A 15,682-nucleotide genomic window follows, 5' to 3' on the forward strand; every position below is an offset into this window, starting at 1 on the left:
GTCACTGAACAGTATCTGTATTTATGACAGATTAAGTGCTGAGTGTTGGTTTTGATGTTTGAATATGTCTTACAGAATGTTCAAATTGCAACCTTCTCATTGTCAAGAATCATTATGATAGCAGGAGGTGTCTAATGTTTGCTCGTTACTTTAGTTCTTATATGCAGTCTCTAAGATCATGATTATTGAAATTTGAGTATGTAAAACAGTAGCAAGCTTGGAGTTGAAGAAATTGGGAGTATGTGTCAGTGACGGGAACTCTTCTAGGTCCACAGCAGTTGCTATTGTGATGTGTTGAAATGACAATGAAGTACATTTAAGAGTGTTTTTCTCAATTAAGAATATCACTGCAGAATGCCGAAAAGGTTTAACGATTTCAGCAGAATAACAGAAGACAGCTTTATCAAACATAAATTGAAGAACTATAATAGGCTCAGTCACAAATCCATATAGCACAGCTGGAGATTTCTCAATTTGTAACCTGCATTTCTCAACTTTTCTTTAAATCACTAGAGACAAATGAAACCTTCCCCAGCGATAACATCTGGGCAGTACTTCTAGATGGCATGCTGTCATATATATCAACATCTCCTGTGGCTTAAATCTGCCATAGGCTCAACAGCAGTTATCACTGCTGCCATTGACATAACAATTACATGACAAAACACTGAATTCTTGCTTTACTGAAATCTTATTTGTGGCAATTACTTTACTGAGATCTTAGGAAAACTCTCTAATTAATTATACCCAAATTATATATGACAAATAGTTAACTTACTGATATCTTCACTAGAAATGGTAGAATGAAAACTTTCCAGAAAAGACTTTGGATAAAATAAGTACTCTACAGTTATTCCTTATCAAAACATACTGTGATCACATCACTTTTCCTTGTCATTTTGAACAACATTTCCTCATGAGTAAGGTATATATTGAACAACCATGTCTCATTTCCTAAACCTTCAAATCAGTATCATCATATCAGTTGCCAAAAGCCATATCATCATATCTGCTGCCAGCACCCAAAGAGTGGCTGTCAATGGGTCCACGTTCAAGTGGAGGCCAGTAACAAGTGGAGTCCCTCAGGGATCAGTACATGGACCAGTCTTGTTTAACATCTTTGTGGGTGCCACGGACAGTGGCATTGAGTGCACCCTCAGCAAATTTGCTGATGACACCAAGCTGTGTGGTGCAGCAGACATTGTGGAGGGAAGGGATGCCATCTAGAGGGACCTTGACAGGATGGAGATGTGGGCCCATGACAACCTCATGAGATTCAACAAGGCCAAGTGCAAGGTCCTGCATCTGGGTTGGGGCAATCCCAAGCAGCAATATAGGCTGGGCAGTGACTGGCTTGAGAGCAGCCCTGAAGAAAAGGACCTGGGGGTGTTGGTGGATGAGAAGCTAAACATGAGCCACCAGTGTGCACTTGCAGCCCAGAAAACCAATCACATCCTGGGCTGCATGAAGAGAAGTATAGCCAGCAGGTTGAGGGTGGTGATTCTTACCCTCTAGTCCACTCTGGTGACACCCCACCTGGAACACTGCATCCAATTCTGGAGCCCCTAGTACAAGAAGGATCTGGACATGCTGGAATGTGTCCAGAGACAGGCCATGAGGATGATTAGAGGGCTGTAGCACCTCTCCTATAAGGATGGACTGAAAGAGTTGGGGGTATTCAATCTGGAGAAGAGAAGGCTCTGAGAAGATCTTCTTGTAGCCTTCCAGTATCTGAAAGGGGCCTACAAGAAAGCTGGTGAGGGACCTTTTAGGGTGTCCGGTAATGATAGGACTAGGGGAATGGAACAAAAATAGAAATGGGTGGATTCAGATTGGATGTAAGGAAGAAGTTCTTCACTATGAGAGTGGTGAGACACTGGAACGGTTTGCCTAGAGAGATGGTGCAAGCCCCATCCTTGGAGGTTTTTAAGGCCAGGCTGGATGCGGATCTGGGCAACCTGATCTAGTGTGAGGTGTCATTGTCCATGGCAGGGGGGTTGGAACTAGATGATCCTTGAGGTCTCTCCCAACCCTAACAATTCCAAGATTCTGTGAATGAGACTTTTTTTTTAACTGAAATTTATTACTGAAATCTCATTTGTTAACTCTTACCAGTGTGATTTTTTGTTTATCTATATATATTTGAAGTCACAAAGAATATATGTACTCTAGCAGAATCCTGCTTTCAGTACTTGGATAGAGTAGGAAACCATTATACTTAGCTTGAAGTTTAACATTGGCAGAGCATGAAAATAAAAAATAAATTAAGCATCTGTATAGTATAGATATCACAAAAACTAAGCAGCACTGCAAACACAAGCCAGCAATATCTACCCAAGGATAGAAGATATTGTCTCATTTCACATTTTTTTTTTCCTTTTTACACTGTCATTTTATTGTAATACTTAGAGCATTGGCTGTCTGAAATTGTTTCTTATGCAATGTAAGTGGCGAACTACCTGTTTCTTTGTTGAGGTACACCATGAAGTTGAGCAGGTATTAGCATAAATTCATCCAAGATCTTTACCAAAAGTATTAAATGTGTACAGTTCCATGAGACATCACATCAGATGAGTGGAATGAAACAGCTGGCACTGTCATGTATGTGAGAAAGATGAAATAGTCAAAAATTAAAAGGGAAGATTTGCCACTCTGTTGAAAGATCAAGTGGCTTTTTGTAAAAAAGGTGCCATAGTTGTTTAAATATCAATACATCTATCATATCCAGTATGCTTAGACTTTCAGAAAATAGAGACCGTTTCCTAAAAGGGCTTTAAAAATGTAAAAAGGTTACAAACTTAAATAAACAATAAACTAACCACATTGAAAAGACAGGTGCAACTGTCTTATGAAAAAAAATGGTGGCAAAACTGTTGTGTAGCTACAACATTTTTGTGTATCTTTTATAAGACTGAAAGATAACGACAAGCTGGACACTTGGAGTTTCAGGACTCTGTTTTTCTTATCTATATCCATAGCTTCTACAAAAGAACAGATGTTTGCTAGGGATGACACACTTCTGAAATTTGATGGACCACAATATAACTATAGATAATATGTGTGCATCTCTATAGTTAAAAAAAAATAGAATTAGAAAACCCCATTCTGTATGATCTTTCAGGTGGTTTAAGGGAGAGGACAGCTCTGAAGAAGTGCAATTTTCTAATCCTATTATGTGTTGTTTATTTGTTATTTTCTATCATTATTTATATCTAGTAATTTTTCTTCCATAGCATATTCATCTGAAAACATGATTTAAAATACGAGGCTTCCTACCTACCTAGTTAACTTACTAAGATGCAAACAGAAAGGCACTATTCAAATTTTTTATTAACAGGTGTAAATATCATAGAGTAAAAATTTAGATGGTTTGTGGGAGCTGTCTTTTACTATATGTTTTGGTACAAAATTAAAAGTTAATTATTGTTTAGGTAAATAAATGCTCAAAAATTCAGGAAATTGCATATAACTGCATATAAATAAAATAACTTTTCAATGTTGAATTATGGAGAATTTTTCTTTAAATAATCAGTCTCAACTAATTCGCTGAAGCATAATTTTAGTGAAAAAAAAATATTTTCTGTATTGTTGTAAATGCCCATTATTGTGAAAGACAGAACATTTACCTTCTATGAGGAAGAGTGTGTTAGAAGGAACATGCTGTTGCACTATAGTGTCTTAGATCTCTTAGATCTCTATAGATCTCTCCAGATCTCATAGTCTTTCCTCATAAGGCATATACTCACAGAATCACAGAATCACCAAGGTTCTTGTACCCTATTCTAAAGACCGAATCATAGAATCATAGAATCAATGAGGTTGGAAAAGACCTCAAAGATCATCAAGTCCAACCTGTCACCAAAGACCTCATGACTAAGCCATGGCATCAAGTCACACGTCCAATCCCCTCTTGAACACCTCCAGGGATGGTGACTCCCCCACATCCCTGGGCAGCCCATTCCAATGGCAAATGACTCTCTCAGTGAAGAACTTTCTCCTCACCTCAAGCCTAAACTTCCCCTGGTACAGTGTGAGACTGTGTCCTCTTGTTCTGGTGCTGATTGCCTGGGGGAAGAGACCAATTCCCTCCTGGCTGCAGCTACCCATCAGGTAGTTGTAGAAAGCAATAAAGTCTCCCCCGAACCTCCTCTTCTCCAGGCTAAACAATCCCAGCCTCAAGCCTCTCCTCACAGGGCTTGTGCTCAAGGTCTCTCACCAGTCTTGCCGCCCTTCTCTGGACACGTTCAAGTGTCTCAGTGTCCTTCTTAAATTGAGGGGCTCATAACTGGACACAATACTCAAGGTGTGGCCTAACCAGTGCAGTGTACAGGGGCAGAATGACTTCCCTGCTCCTGCTGGCCACACTATTCTTGATGCAGGAGAGGATGCCATTGGCCTTCTTGGCCACCTGGGCACATTGCTGGCTCATGTTCATCTTGCTGTCAGTCAACAACCCCACGTCCCTTTCTGTTTGACAGCTCTCCAGCCACTGACTGTAGCCTGTAGCACTGCATGGGGTTATTGTGGCCAAAGTGCAGCACCCAGCACATGGCTGTGTTGAATGCCATCATGTTGGACTCTGCCCATCTGTCCAGTCAGTCGAGGTCCCTCTGCAGAGCCCTGCTGTCCTCTAACAGACCAACATCTGCTTCCAACTTGATGTCATCTGCAAATTTACTGATGACTGACTGTGGTGAAGAGGTTATTAAATTTATGAATATGAAATATGAATTATGAAAATATTATTTTTATTAATAATAAAACTATTAATAACCGATGAATCACCAACTTATATACATGTTCTAGTGCATGTTCGTGAAATAGATTCCACAAATGGCTTAGTGTTATGATTAGAGCTTAACTGAACTAGTTACAGACTATTTCTATATTTATATAACGAAGGGTGCAATTCCGCCGCTTGGCCACTAGATGGAGACTCGGCGGGACGCGGGCGGCTTCTGGCTATACACAGCAATATTACAATCTTTCTATGCATCAGCACTTACTCTGCTACACGCGGATACTTTGAACTAAGTGCTAATGGATGGAAAGCACGTGGACGATATTCTGTAGCTGTTGTTTGTAGCAAGGTGGGAGTCTTGCAGACGGTTGCCGCTGGACTGGTTCCTAGTCGAGTTGGGACGGTGGTGTTGGGTTACTGTCTCCTCTCTTCACAGCAGGGAAGAGGGAATAGCGGAACCTGGGCTTAGCACGGAAGCAGGTTCCCTTCAGGACTCGGTCGATTCCGTCCAGACAACAGGAATCGGTCCTGGTCGGGGTCGGCCCGTGGGGTCGGCCCTCAATTGGCTCGCACGACAGGCGGGATGATGGTTGCCGGTAGGCGGGCTCGGACGATGCGGCAGCAGGCAAACTACGGGGTCGGCCCAACCACGGTGATTCTCGGGGCCGATGCAAACAGCCTTGGGGAGAGAATTGGGATGCGTTAGGCAGCGGATTCTCATTTACTGAGCTTAAAGGAGCAGCGGGACGCTCGGAGTGGTCCCGGGTTCGGTGCAGTATAGGCACGAACAATGCTTTAGTCTTCCCTGAGATTCACAGGGCTCAGAGCGGCACACGTGGCGGCTCCTCTCCTGCTACAGCGGGGCTAGGCATACGTGGACTCGGTATCGACCAAGTCCCTTCTCCCCTGGTAGGCTCACTTAACAGCTGCATCAGGAAGCTGACTTCCATATGCTCTAGGAACCTTCTGGACTGCCTCCTCTCTGCTGAATACTCTCTCCTTTCTCCTCCTTCTCTTCTCCCTCACCTGTCTCTCCTAAAGAGCCTGTAACCCCGCAGTGTAGTACTCCAATCGTGTATTGTCCCACCATGTTTCTGAAATGACTATATCATAGTCTTCCTGGTGGACCAGGACTTCCAGTTCTTCTTGCTTGTTACCCAAACTGCGTGTGTTGGTGTATATGCACTTCAGCTGGGCTCTCGACTTCCCAAGTAACCCTAATTTGTGTCCCACTCTTCCTTTTCAGAGGGACTGATTTCCTCACCCACACCCTTCAGACCTAGTTTAAAGCCCTCCTAATGAGCCCTGACAACTCCAGTGCTAGTATCCTCTTGCCCTTTCTATATAAATTCACCCCAATAACCTATCAACCTTTCACCCCAATAACCTATCAACCTTTCTATCATTTCCATCCTTTATGCAATAAATCCTATAATCAGCCTTAATTGTGGGTGCCTTTCTTATTGATATTCCAAAGGAGCCAGCACTTCCTCAATGGAAAACAAGCACATGTGACAAGCTAAATTAAATTGTCTTAATCTGGAATAGTAATCAATTGTATCTTTATAATTGTAGATGTGATATGCATGAGAAACACTCCTCTTGCCATTTTAGGTTTAGTAGGTTATTATTCTGCCTAGCATATGTTTGATGATCGGAAAGATAAGAAGTTTCCTATATGGTCTTTATTAGCTCTACATAGATGTCTCGGGTGCCCTAGAGCTCCTCAGTAGGATATATGCCCTTACATGAGCACCAGAATTAGGGTCATAAGTATTGGATAACCCAAAGCTCCTTCTATAGCTTGCAAAAAGATACTGACATCTCTAGAGACCAACTTATTTGCCCTTTCCTGTTCACTGAATTTTCCTTGGAGGCTATTACAAAGTGAGACCAGAGTGACTAATTAAGGCCTGCATACTTTTTAGATACCTAAAGTAGGGCAGATGAATCCCAAATATATGCACCTAAATTAAAAAGCCAGTCTGCATTGATTCTCATATAGGCAATGAAGAAAGATGGATTCCTCCAAAGAGATACTTAGAGCAGGCATCTAATTTAAATGCTCTGTATATAGAATAGCTTCTCATCCTTTGCTAATTACAGAAAAAATTCTCAGAACTTTTTCTCTCTCTGTCCTATTTTCTTTAATTTTGGAGGCAGAAAGAAAATAAAAATGTCAAGGGTAATTATAAAAATATAGCTTGAAATGTTGTGACTGTGTTGCCCAAATGTGATACGAAGGACCTAAGAATATGTCCTAGCTTTGAATTAGAAACAATCCAATTTAAATCTTTTTCTGTTTTCCAGATGTGGTCCCTATGCCAATGCAGTATTTGCTTCACAAATATATTTTTTTTCTCACTGATTTTGACCAGAATTTCCACCTCATTTTTTTAAATGCTTTGTTGAAGCTGATATGCTTCTTATAAAAAGTTACAGTTTTGAGAAACTGACATTTTCAGTCAGACAATGGTATTGTCAGATATTCCTTGACTATATTATAACCGAGAGCCCAGAACTTTCCCTGCCTGTGACTGAAAGTCCAGTTCTGTACAGTGCAAATTCAGCTTGGCCTTACTGAAGCAAAGCAAAACAAAACAAAACAAAACAAAACAAAACAAAACAAAACAAAACAAAACAAAACAAAACACAACACAACACAAACAAACAAAACCCCCCCACAAAAAAAATCCCAAACCCAAACTTGAGTACTGAACAAATACATAAGGTCATGTAAAATAAGAATAGTGACAAAACATGAAAATGGAATTGTTGAGAAATTATCATATAGTAGCTTAAAGACTTGAGAGGAAAAAAAGTGATGCAAAAATAAAAAACCTTAATTAATAAATGTACAGGCTAAGAATTGAGTAATTCAACCAATGCATTGCAAACTTAACCCTAACCCTAACTGTGTATTAGTCAGTAAGTAATTGGTGTGTGTGCTGTATGCATGTATGCTGGTAGTATTTTATGTTCTTTGAAATATACCCTTCCTTACTCTAAAGATTTCTGAAACAAACAAACAAACAAACAAAACCAGAGAAAGAATATATAAGTATATATTATAAGCTATAATCTTGTAATTAACTTATTTTGTAGACAATTTATTTTTCAGTTTTTGAAGGGGGAACTTTAGCCTAATCAATGCCTATAAAAACTGAAATTAAATTACCATTGGCTATAAAAAGGTAAATAATTATAAGGTCAGGCTTGCTGATGGAGATATAGAGTAGGGACATAAACAGTTCTTTCTCTTTTTTTCTTCTGTCACTTCTGCTTGCAACTTCTCTCTCCCTCTCTTCCACAGCTTTGCTGAGATATCTGTTTTGACTACTGTGTGAGGTAACAGGAAGAAGAACTGGAACTGGATGATCCTTGTGGTCCCTTCCAACCCTGACTGATACTATGATATTATGACACTAAGAGAGGGAGTGGAGGAAAGGAAGTGAATGGTACCCCTGGAGTCATCCAGGGTGGTCTGAGGAGTTTCTGTGTTGTTTATCAATTGTAAGTATGAATAAATTTTGTATATGTATTGTATATTTTGTACTTATTCATTGCTCTTAATATTTTTAGATTTTTGTTTGTAAATATAGATTCATTGGCTTCCATCAGAAATTGAACTTGTCTGAACAATTTATTTTGTGGGTAATTCTCCAAATTAGCTGGGGGGTAATTTCAACCCACCACATTTTTTATTGGAAGCCAACATGGAGCTTTGCCCAATGATTAATTAGTGCTCAGATTAAGGAAGCCAGAATGAAGCTGTAGAATTCAGTGAAAGCAAGGTTTGGGGGTTTTGGTGATTATTGACTTGGTTTTGTAGGTTATAGGGGATATGGTAATATTTATATATGTATTCCACCAAAGTTTCTTGAATTTGAAGTCCCCATAATGAAAGTTATTTAAGTGACTTGAATTTTACAGTGGTTTACTCATTGTGCCAGAATTTGTTTTTTGTTGCTATATTGTGTCTGCAAACCTGGTTGCTGCTGTGGAAAAGGATCCTTCTGGTCCAATTCCACCTCCACGTAAGGCAAAGACCAAGACAAACAAACCAATCTTGGATGATCCCTTAGAGGGTAATTCTAAAACTACAGCTTTACTTTCTCCATTGCAGACAAGAAAGCAAGCCAAGAAAGGTGACAAAGATCATGGTGATGAGGGGGAAGAGAAAGTTAGTTTTAAAGATATTGCTGAATTAGAAAAGCCACCAATAGAAGATGAAGATGCAAAACAGGGTAAGGACTCTGAGAAATCAGGAAACAAGGAAGGTGATTGCAATCTTAAGGAGATTCAACAGAGGCTTCTAGTAAGGAACCCCAGGAAAGAGGAGTATGAAGATGATGATATATAGACAGCTGATGCAGCCAGGCAGGAAGTTAGGCATGTAAGAAATTATGTCAGAGGAGAAACTGAACCAATTATGAGTTGGTTGGGAAGATGCTATGTCACAGGTGCTCCTGCTTTAGAAGCAAACTACAAGTCAGCAAAACAACTTGGATCACTTGAAAAAGATTCTGGAATTGATAAGCATATAGGGAATTCATCTGGTAAATTTTCCTTGTGGGCATGCCTTTCATTGTCTGTGCTGATGTGGTATACATCCAGGGATGATTTGCCTTGGAATCCACAGAAGTGGTCTACAATAGATGAGGGAATCAAGCATTTGAGGGAATTTGCTGTGAGAGAAATAATTTATGGAAATTACGGTACACTGAATCCTGATGAAAGTCCTGTGGGAACAGGTCTTGCCAAGAAACTCATTAAACTTGCTCTTCCTAATTATGCTATTATTTTGTCAAGCAGAATCATGGCAAGAAATTGTGGGGGAGTGCCTCCTATTGTTTATTTTACTGACCAAATGAGGTAATTGGAAGATAGGCTCACATGTGTTTCTTTGGTCTCAGTTGTTAAAAATCTGACTGGAGAGATAAAGGATTGCATGAAGGAGCTGAAGGATGTAATGGGTTGGGGCAAGCCCCCCTCCCCACCACGCGCAGAAATAACGACTCAAACAAACAGATTGCAAAAGTGATGGAAAGTTTAAATAGAACAGTGAGTGCATGCAGAGAACTAGAAATACAGTGACAAGAGAAAAGAACCCAAAACAGACCCAGAGAAATCCCATCCCTACCTGAGGGTACACTCAAGACCCCCAGGGCTCCCTCTTCCCCCTCCCATTGCTAGGCTAGTCTCAGCTGGCCAGATCTGAGACTGCCCATCCCCCCGTGGCCTTGGGCCTAGCAAGGCCCAAAGCCAGGAGATCTCTCCCCCATGTTACCGACTGACGGAGGAGGAAGAAAAGAGAAAGTGCCAGACCCCGCCGCAAAACTTATAGTGGTGCAAGGGATCATGGTAGGAAATAACCTAATTTCCTGCGTCCACCCACTGGGCTGGACTTCTGGACACAGGAAACACCCCTGTAGCAGAGGGCAGCCAGCCCAAACTACGACAAAGGAGCAGTTTAAAACTTCCATATCCAAACTGACAAAGGCAAATGAAATCACTCCTTCCTCTTCTAAATGGATAAAAGTTTCAACAGTCAGAAATCACAGAATGATTTGGGATGGAAGGGACTTCCAAAGGTCATCTAGTCTGACCTCCTTGCAGTAAGCAGTGACATCCCCAACTAGACCAGGCTGCCCAGCGACTCATGGAGCCTCATCTTGAATATTTCCAAGGAAGGGCCCTCAACCACCTCCCTGGGCAACCTGTTTCAGTGTTTCACCACTCTCATAGTAAAGACTTTGTGCCTAACATCTAATCTAAATCTGCTCTTATCTATCTTAAAGCCATTGCCCCTTGTCCTGTCACTGCAGACCTTTGTAAACAAACTCTCCCCATCCTTCTTGTAGGCCTCCTTCAGGTACTGGAAGGCTGCTATTAGGTCTGCCCACAGCTCCCTACCCATGTTTCATAGTTTCATAGTTTCATTCAGGGTTGGAAGGGACCACAAGGATCATCTAGTTCCAACCCCCCTGCCATGGGCAGGGACACCCCACACTAGATCAGGCTGGACAGAGCCTCATCCAGCCTGCTCTTAAACACCCCCAGGGACGGGGCCTCGACCACCTCCCTGGACAACCCATTCCAGGGTTTCACCACTCTCATGGTGAAGAACCTCCTCCTCACATCCAGCCTGAATCTCCCCACCTCCAGCTTCATTCCATTCCCCCTAGTCCTATCACTACCTGATATCCTGAGAAGTCCTTCCCCTGCCTTCCTGTAGGCCCCCTTCAGATACTGGAAGGCGACAATTAGGTCACCTCGGAGCCTTCTCTTCTGCAGACTGTACAGCCCCAACTCCTTCAGTCTGTCCTCATAGGAGAGGTGCTCCAGCCCTCTGATCATCCTCGTGGCCCTTCTCTGGACACGTTCCAGCACCTCCACATCCCTCTTGTAATAGGGACTCCAGAACTGGACACAGTACTCCAGGTGGGGTCTCACCAGGGCTGAGTAGAGGGGGAGAATCACCTCCCTCGACCTGCTAGCCACACTTCTCCTGATGCAGCCCAGGATCTGATTGGCTTTGCGGGCTGCAAGTGCACACTGAGAGCTCATGTTGAGCTTTTTGTCCACCAGCACCCCCAAGTCTCTCTCCTCAGGGCTATCCTCCAGCCAGTCACTGCCCAGCCTGTATTTGTGCCTGGGATTGCCTCGACCCAGATGCAGGACCCTGCACTTGCTCTTATTGAACTTCATGAGGTTGGCCTGTGCCCACCTCTCCAGCCTGTCAAGGTCCCTCTGGATGGCCTCCCTTCCCTCCAGCGTGTCTGCTGCACCACACAGCTTGGTGTCATCAGCAAACTTGCTGAGGGTGCACTCAATGCCACTGTCCATGTCCCCCACAAAGATGTTGAATAAGATAGGTCCCAGGACTGATCCCTGAGGGACTCCACTTGTCACTGGCCTCCACTGGGACATGGAGCCATTGACAGCCACTCTTTGGGTGCGGCCATCAAGCCAGTTCCTTATCCATCTAGTGGTCCACCAATCAAACCCATGTGTCACCAGTTTGGAGACCAGGATGTGGTGCGGGACAGTGTCGAAGGCTTTGCTCAGGTCCAGGTAAACGACATCAGTTGCTCGCCCCTCATCTATTAATTTTGTCACCTGCTCATAGAAGGCCACCAGGTTGGTCAGGCAGGATTTGCCCTTGGCAAAGCCATGCTGACTGTTCCCAATCACCTCTTCACTATTCTTTTGAGCGAGTAGTGACTCCAGGAGGATCTGTTCCATGATCTTTCCTGGCACAGAGGTGAGACTGACTGGCCTGTAGTTCCCTGGTTCCTCCTTCTTGCCCTTTTTGAAGATGGGGGCAATGTTTCCCCTTTTCCAGTCTGTGGGGACTTCACCAGACTGCCAGGACTTTTGAAATATAATAGAGAGGGGTTTAGCAACCTCATCTGCCAGTTCTCTCAGCACCCGTGGGTGTAACCCGTCGGGTCCCATGGACTTGAACACTTTCAGGTTCTTCAGATGATCACGAACCTGATCTGCACTTACAATGGGCAGTTCTTCCTCCCTGTCCCTGGCTTTGACTTCCATAACATCAGGAGTGTGGCTAGAGGCCCTTGCAGTGAAGACTGAGGTAAAGAAGTTATTAAGTACCTCAGCCTTTTCCTCATCACAGGTGACCATGTCACCATTTTCTTTTCTGAGGGGGCCCACACCTTCCCTAGTCTTCTTCTTCCCATTAATATACCTGTAAAAGTTCTTAGTATTCCCTTTAATCTCCCTGGCTAGATTCAACTCAAACTCTGCTTTGGCTTTCCTGACCAGGACTCTTGCTGCTCGGGCAGCTTCCTTGTATTCCCCCTGTTCTACCTGTCCTTCCCTCCACTTCCTGTAGAGTTTCCTTTTAAGTAATAATGTTGTAGAGGTGCTCCAACCCCATGATCATTCTTGTGGCCCTCCTCTGGACCCACTCCATGTCCTTCCTATATTGAGGACTCCAGACCTATACAGAGTACTCCAGGTGTGGTCTCCCCAGAGCAAAGTGGCAGAATAATTTCTGGATCTGCTGGCAATGCATCTTTTGATGCAGCCCAGGATGCAATTTGCCTTCTGGGCTGCAAGCACACACTGCCTGCTCATGGCCAGCTTCTCATCCATCAGCACCCACAAGTCTTTTTCCTCAGGGCTGTTTTCTATCACCTCATCCCCCAGTCTGTATAGTGAGGATTGTTCTGGACCAGGTACAGAACCCTGCACTTACTCCTATTGAACCTCATGAGGTGCATCTGGGCCCACCTCTCCAGCTTGTCCAGGTCCCTCTGGATGACATCAGGTCCCTCTGGATGACATCCTGTCCCTCTGGTGTATCAAGAACACCACTCAGTTTGGTGTTGTCTGCAAATTTGCTGAGGTGCACTCAATCCCACTGCCCATGTCACTAATAAAAATATTAAACAGTACAGGTCACAGTACAGAGTCCTGAGGGACATGCACTTGTCACTGCTCTTCATCTGGAATTGGCAACTTTGAACACCACACTCTGGATGTGACCATCCAGACAATTCCTTATCCACTAAAAAGTCCACCCATCAAATCTGTATCCTTCCAGTTAGGTGAGCTAGATGTTGTGGGAGTACCATGTCAAGGGCCTTACAGAAGTACAGATAGATCACATGCATAGGTCATCCCTTATCTACTGACATAGTCACATAGTCATAGAAAGCCACAAGGTGAGTTAGGCAGGACCTGCCCCTAATAAAGCCATTCTGGCTGTCCTGAATCATCTCCTGGTTCTCTATATGCCTCAGCATGGCATCAAATATCATGGAGAGTGGCTTGGCAACTACATCAGCTAGTTCCTGCAGGACTGTGGGATGTATTTCATCAGGTCCCATGGACTTTTATATCTTCAGATTCCTCAGATGATCACGCACCTTGTCTTCAGTTACAGTGGGAAGGACTTTGTCACCTTGGTCTCCAATTTGTGGGCCATCAACATGAAAGCTAGGGGGAGGGGGCTTGCCAGTGAAGACAGGCAAAAAAGTTGTTGAGAATCTCAAAGTTATCCCTGTCCTTTGATACAAGATTCCCACTGTTGCTCATCAGGAGGGGTACGCTTTCTTTAACTTTCCTTTTCTGGTTAATGTACCTGTAGAAGCCATTCTTGGTTTTCTTTATACCCCTTGCCAAGTTCAATTCTAGCTGTGCCCTGGCCTTCCTGATCGCGCCCTCACAGAGCGAAGCAACACCCCTATACTCTTCCCAGGATGCCTGTCCCTCTTTCCATTTCCTGTGAAGCCCCATTTTGCCCTTTAGTTGCCTAGGTCACAGCTCAACAATGGTGGCGTCTTGCCCTCCTTGCTCAATTACTTACATGTGGGCATTGAGATCTTTTGTGCCCTGTCTCAGGGAAATATATACCTCTAATGCCAGTCACTAGTGGTGTTCCCCCGGGATCAGTGCTGGGCCCAATCCTGTTCAATATCTTTATTGATGATCTGGACAAGGGGATTGAGTCCATCATCAGTAAATTTGTAGATGACACCAAGCTGGGGGCAGATGTTGATCTGTTAGAGGGTAGGAGAGCTCTGCAGAGGGACCTTGACAGGCTGGACAGATAGGCAGAATCCAGGGGCATGAGATTTAACACGTCTAAGTCCTGGGTTCTACACATTGGCCACAACAACTACATGCAGTGCTACAGGCTGGGGTCAGAGGGGCTGAAGAGCAGGCAGGCAGAAAGGGACCTGGGAGTACTGGTTGACAGCTGGCTGTAAATGAGCCAGCAGTGTGCCCAGGTGGCCAAGAAGGCCAATGGCATCCTGGCCTGTATCAGGAATAGTGTGGCCAGCAGGAACAGGGCAATCATTTTGACCCTGTACTCAGCACTGGTTAGGCCACACCTTGAGTACTGTGTCCAGTTCTGGGCCCCCCATTTTAGGAAGGATGTTGACTTGCTGGAACGTGTCTAGAGAGGGGCAACAAAGCTGATGAGGGGTTTGGAGCACAAGCCCTATGCGGAGAGGCTGAAGGAGCTGGGGTTGCTTAGCCTGGGGAAGAGGAGGCTCAGAGGAGGCTCAGAGGAGACCTTATTGCTGTCTACAACTACCTGAAAGGAGGTTGTGGACAGGAAGGGGTTGGTCTCTTCTCCCAGGCAACCAGCACCAGAACAAGAGGACACAGTCTCAAGCTGCGCCAGGGGAAGTTTAGGCTCGAGGTGAGGAGGAAATTCTTCACAGAAAGAGTAATTGGCCATTGGAATGGGCTGCCTAGGAAGGTGGTGGAGTCATCATCACTGGTAGTGTTTAAAAAGAGACTTGATGGGGCACTTAGTGCCATGGTGTAGTTTATTAGATGGTGTTGGGTAGGTTGGACCCAATGATCTTGGAGATCTTTTCCAACCTGGTTAATTCTGTATTCTATTCTGTATTCTAAAATATAAGAGGGCTCGGGAGAGCAATATTTGTACTCTTGATTATTTCTATCACTTAACTGTCAGTTTATTCCCTGGCTCTGTTTGAACTAGCTTTATCAAGAGAAAAATGTGCTATAGAGGAAGTTGCCACTAAGCATTACAGACTGCAGCCTTATGTTCCATCAGACTTGAGTCAGGAATTTGTCCCTATGTGCTCTTTATCTTTAAGTGTAGACATTGTGATTTTATATATAAAAGTGCATTTCAAAACAGTCACATAGGCCACAGCAGATGCATCAAAACACTTTGTAAAAAGCATAACTACAGCTTCTGAAAATCACCATCCCAGGGTCAGGGAGTAACATGTGTGGGCTGCTCTGTAAGGGTAGATGATCAGAAGGTGGCCCAAAAGCGGAATCATAGTGCCCTCAACAAGTGCAGATCCTGAACAAAAGTCACCAAGAGAGTCTAGTGACAGTAAACTTGATCAGCCAAAATTTTTCTGGATGGCCAGAGAATTCCATAGCAATAAGGCAAGCCTAAGGATCAATCCCAGAAGT

The sequence above is a fragment of the Melanerpes formicivorus genome, unplaced genomic scaffold, assembly GCF_026170545.1.
Source record: "Melanerpes formicivorus ecotype bairdi unplaced genomic scaffold, bMelFor1.0.p_v2 SCAF_1, whole genome shotgun sequence".
Taxonomy (NCBI): domain Eukaryota; kingdom Metazoa; phylum Chordata; class Aves; order Piciformes; family Picidae; genus Melanerpes; species Melanerpes formicivorus.